Raw genomic sequence first — 5,860 nt, 5'->3', positions numbered from 1 at the left:
AGAGAGAGACAGAACAGTGCTAGTGTCAGGCACAGAGGATATACTGTAGCATGAGAGAGAGACAGAACAGCACTAATGTCAGGCACAGAGGATATACTGTAGCATGAGAGAGAGACAGAACAGCACTAATGTCAGGCACAGAGGATATACTGTAGCATGAGAGAGAGACAGAACAGTGCTAGTGTCAGGCACAGAGGATATACTGTAGCCTGAGAGAGAGACAGAACAGCACTAGTGTCAGGCACAGAGGATATACTGTAACCTGAGAGAGAGACAGAACAGCACTAGTGTCAGGCACAGAGGATATACTGTAGCCTGAGAGAGACAGAACAGTGCTAGTGTCAGGCACAGAGGATATACTGTAGCCTGAGAGAGACAGAACAGTGCTAGTGTCAGGCACAGAGGATATACTGTAGCCTGAGAGAGAGACAGAACAGCGCTAGTGTCAGGCACAGAGGATATACTGTAGCCTGAGAGAGACAGAACAGCACTAGTGTCAGGCACAGAGGATATACTGTAGCCTGAGAGAGACAGAACAGTGCTAGTGTCAGGCACAGAGGATATACTGTAGCCTGAGAGAGACAGAACAGCACTAGTGTCAGGCACAGAGGATATACTGTAGCATGAGAGAGAGACAGAACAGTGCTAGTGTCAGGCACAGAGGATATACTGTAGCATGAGAGAGAGACAGAACAGCACTAGTGTCAGGCACAGAGGATATACTGTAGCATGAGAGAGAGACAGAACAGCACTAGTGTCAGGCACAGAGGATATACTGTAGCCTGAGAGAGAAAGAACAGCGCTAGTGTCAGGCACAGAGGATATACTGTAGCCTGAGAGAGACAGAACAGCACTAGTGTCAGGCACAGAGGATATACTGTAGCCTGAGAGAGACAGAACAGTGCTAGTGTCAGGCACAGAGGATATACTGTAGCCTGAGAGAGAGACAGAACAGTGCTAGTGTCAGGCACAGAGGATATACTGTAGCCTGAGAGAGAGACAGAACAGCGCTAGGGTCAGGCACAGAGGATATACTGTAGCCTGAGAGAGAGACAGAACAGCGCTAGTGTCAGGCACAGAGGATATACTGTAGCCTGAGAGAGAGACAGAACAGCACTAGTGTCAGGCACAGAGGATATACTGTAGCCTGAGAGAGAGACAGAACAGTGCTAGTGTCAGGCACAGAGGATATACTGTAGCCTGAGAGAGAGACAGAACAGCACTAGTGTCAGGCACAGAGGATATACTGTAGCCTGAGAGAGCCAGAACAGCGCTAGTGTCAGGCACAGAGAATATACTGTAGCCTGGGAGAGACAGAACAGTGATAGTGTCAGGCACAGAGGATATACTGTCGCCTGAGAGAGAGACAGAACAGCACTAGTGTCAGGCACAGAGGATATACTGTAGCCTGAGAGAGACAGAACAGTGCTAGTGTCAGGCACAGAGGATATACTGTAACCTGAGAGAGAGACAGAACAGCACTAGTGTCAGGCACAGAGGATATACTGTAGCATGAGAGAGAGACAGAACAGCACTAGTGTCAGGCACAGAGGATATACTGTAGCCTGAGAGAGACAGAACAGTGCTAGTGTCAGGCACAGAGGATATACTGTAGCCTGAGAGAGAGACAGAACAGCGCTAGGGTCAGGCACAGAGGATATACTGTAGCCTGAGAGAGAGACAGAACAGCACTAGTGTCAGGCACAGAGGATATACTGTAGCCTGAGAGAGACAGAACAGCACTAGTGTCAGGCACAGAGGATATACTGTAGCCTGAGAGAGAGACAGAACAGCACTAGTGTCAGGCACAGAGGATATACTGTAGCCTGAGAGAGAGACAGAACAGCACTAGTGTCAGGCACAGAGGATATACTGTAGCCTGAGAGAGCCAGAACAGTGCTAGTGTCAGGCACAGAGGATATACTGTAGCCTGAGAGAGAGACAGAACAGCACTAGTGTCAGGCACAGAGGATATACTGTAGCCTGAGAGAGAGACAGAACAGTGCTAGTGTCAGGCACAGAGGATATACTGTAGCCTGAGAGAGACAGAACAGCACTAGTGTCAGGCACAGAGGATATACTGTAGCCTGAGAGAGAGACAGAACAGCACTAGTGTCAGGCACAGAGGATATACTGTAGCCTGAGAGAGCCAGAACAGTGCTAGTGTCAGGCACAGAGGATATACTGTAGCCTGAGAGAGACAGAACAGCACTAGTGTCAGGCACAGAGGATATACTGTAGCCTGAGAGAGACAGAACAGTGCTAGTGTCAGGCACAGAGGATATACTGTAGCATGAGAGAGAGACAGAACAGTGCTAGTGTCAGGCACAGAGGATATACTGTAGCATGAGAGAGAGACAGAACAGCACTAGTGTCAGGCACAGAGGATATACTGTAGCATGAGAGAGAGACAGAACAGTGCTAGTGTCAGGCACAGAGGATATACTGTAGCCTGAGAGAGAGACAGAACAGCACTAGTGTCAGGCACAGAGGATATACTGTAACCTGAGAGAGAGACAGAACAGCACTAGTGTCAGGCACAGAGGATATACTGTAGCCTGAGAGAGACAGAACAGTGCTAGTGTCAGGCACAGAGGATATACTGTAGCTTGAGAGAGAGACAGAACAGTGCTAGTGTCAGGCACAGAGGATATACTGTAGCCTGAGAGAGACAGAACAGCACTAGTGTCAGGCACAGAGGATATACTGTAGCATGAGAGAGAGACAGAACAGTGCTAGTGTCAGGCACAGAGGATATACTGTAGCATGAGAGAGAGACAGAACAGCACTAGTGTCAGGCACAGAGGATATACTGTAGCATGAGAGAGAGACAGAACAGTGCTAGTGTCAGGCACAGAGGATATACTGTAGCCTGAGAGAGACAGAACAGCACTAGTGTCAGGCACAGAGGATATACTGTAGCCTGAGAGAGACAGAACAGTGCTAGTGTCAGGCACAGAGGATATACTGTAGCCTGAGAGAGACAGAACAGCACTAGTGTCAGGCACAGAGGATATACTGTAGCATGAGAGAGAGACAGAACAGTGCTAGTGTCAGGCACAGAGGATATACTGTAGCATGAGAGAGAGACAGAACAGCACTAGTGTCAGGCACAGAGGATATACTGTAGCATGAGAGAGAGACAGAACAGCACTAGTGTCAGGCACAGAGGATATACTGTAGCCTGAGAGAAAGAAAGAACAGCGCTAGTGTCAGGCACAGAGGATATACTGTAGCCTGAGAGAGACAGAACAGCACTAGTGTCAGGCACAGAGGATATACTGTAGCCTGAGAGAGACAGAACAGTGCTAGTGTCAGGCACAGAGGATATACTGTAGCCTGAGAGAGAGACAGAACAGCACTAGTGTCAGGCACAGAGGATATACTGTAGCCTGAGAGAGAGACAGAACAGTGCTAGTGTCAGGCACAGAGGATATACTGTAGCCTGAGAGAGAGACAGAACAGCGCTAGGGTCAGGCACAGAGGATATACTGTAGCCTGAGAGAGAGACAGAACAGCGCTAGTGTCAGGCACAGAGGATATACTGTAGCCTGAGAGAGAGACAGAACAGCACTAGTGTCAGGCACAGAGGATATACTGTAGCCTGAGAGAGAGACAGAACAGCACTAGTGTCAGGCACAGAGGATATACTGTAGCCTGAGAGAGAGACAGAACAGTGCTAGTGTCAGGCACAGAGGATATACTGTAGCCTGAGAGAGAGACAGAACAGCGCTAGTGTCAGGCACAGAGGATATACTGTAGCCTGAGAGAGAGACAGAACAGCACTAGTGTCAGGCACAGAGGATATACTGTAGCCTGAGAGAGACAGAACAGTGCTAGTGTCAGGCACAGAGGATATACTGTAGCCTGAGAGAGAGACAGAACAGCGCTAGTGTCAGGCACAGAGGATATACTGTAGCCTGAGAGAGACAGAACAGCGCTAGTGTCAGGCACAGAGGATATACTGTAGCCTGAGAGAGAGACAGAACAGCACTAGTGTCAGGCACAGAGGATATACTGTAGCCTGAGAGAGACAGAACAGCGCTAGTGTCAGGCACAGAGGATATACTGTAGCCTGAGAGAGAGACAGAACAGCACTAGTGTCAGGCACAGAGGATATACTGTAGCCTGAGAGAGAGACAGAACAGTGCTAGTGTCAGGCACAGAGGATATACTGTAGCCTGAGAGAGAGACAGAACAGCACTAGTGTCAGGCACAGAGGATATACTGTAGCCTGAGAGAGAGACAGAACAGCGCTAGTGTCAGGCACAGAGGATATACTGTAGCCTGAGAGAGACAGAACAGTGCTAGTGTCAGGCACAAAGGATATACTGTAGCATGAGAGAGAGACAGAACAGCACTAGTGTCAGGCACAGAGGATATACTGTAGCCTGAGAGAGAGACAGAACAGCACTAGTGTCAGGCACAGAGGATATACTGTAGCCTGAGAGAGAGACAGAACAGCGCTAGTGTCAGGCACAGAGGATATACTGTAGCCTGAGAGAGAGACAGAACAGCACTAGTGTCAGGCACAGAGGATATACTGTAGCCTGAGAGAGAGACAGAACAGCACTAGTGTCAGGCACAGAGGATATACTGTAACCTGAGAGAGAGACAGAACAGCACTAGTGTCAGGCACAGAGGATATACTGTAGCCTGAGAGAGAGACAGAACAGTGCTAGTGTCAGGCACAGAGGATATACTGTAGCCTGAGAGAGAGACAGAACAGCACTAGTGTCAGGCACAGAGGATATACTGTAACCTGAGAGAGACAGAACAGCGCTAGTGTCAGGCACAGAGGATATACTGTAGCCTGAGAGAGAGACAGAACAGTGCTAGTGTCAGGCACAGAGGATATACTGTAACCTGAGAGAGAGACAGAACAGCACTAGTGTCAGGCACAGAGGATATACTGTAACCTGAGAGAGAGACAGAACAGCACTAGTGTCAGGCACAGAGGATATACTGTAACCTGAGAGAGAGACAGAACAGCGCTAGTGTCAGGCACAGAGGATATACTGTAGCCTGAGAGAGAGACAGAACAGCACTAGTGTCAGGCACAGAGGATATACTGTAACCTGAAAGAGAGACAGAACAGCACTAGTGTCAGGCACAGAGGATATACTGTAGCCTGAGAGAGAGACAGAACAGTGCTAGTGTCAGGCACAGAGGATATACTGTAGCATGAGAGAGAGACAGAACAGCACTAGTGTCAGGCACAGAGGATATACTGTAGCCTGAGAGAGACAGAACAGTGCTAGTGTCAGGCACAGAGGATATACTGTAGCCTGAGAGAGAGACAGAACAGCGCTAGTGTCAGGCACAGAGGATATACTGTAGCATGAGAGAGACAGAACAGCACTAGTGTCAGGCACAGAGGATATACTGTAGCCTGAGAGAGAGACAGAACAGCACTAGTGTCAGGCACAGAGGATATACTGTAGCCTGAGTGAGACAGAACAGCACTAGTGTCAGGCACAGAGGATATACTGTAGCCTGAGAGAGAGACAGAACAGTGCTAGTGTCAGGCACAGAGGATATACTGTAGCATGAGAGAGAGACAGAACAGCACTAGTGTCAGGCACAGAGGATATACTGTAGCCTGAGAGAGAGACAGAACAGTGCTAGTGTCAGGCACAGAGGATATACTGTAGCCTGAGAGAGAGACAGAACAGCACTAGTGTCAGGCACAGAGGATATACTGTAGCCTGAGTGAGACAGAACAGCACTAGTGTCAGGCACAGAGGATATACTGTAGCCTGAGAGAGAGACAGAACAGCACTAGTGTCAGGCACAGAGGATATACTGTAGCCTGAGTGAGACAGAACAGCACTAGTGTCAGGCACAGAGGATATACTGT

Source organism: Salvelinus alpinus, chromosome 22, assembly GCF_045679555.1.
Source record: "Salvelinus alpinus chromosome 22, SLU_Salpinus.1, whole genome shotgun sequence".
Lineage (NCBI taxonomy): Eukaryota > Metazoa > Chordata > Actinopteri > Salmoniformes > Salmonidae > Salvelinus > Salvelinus alpinus.
Note: the sequence above shows the minus strand (reverse complement) of the source record.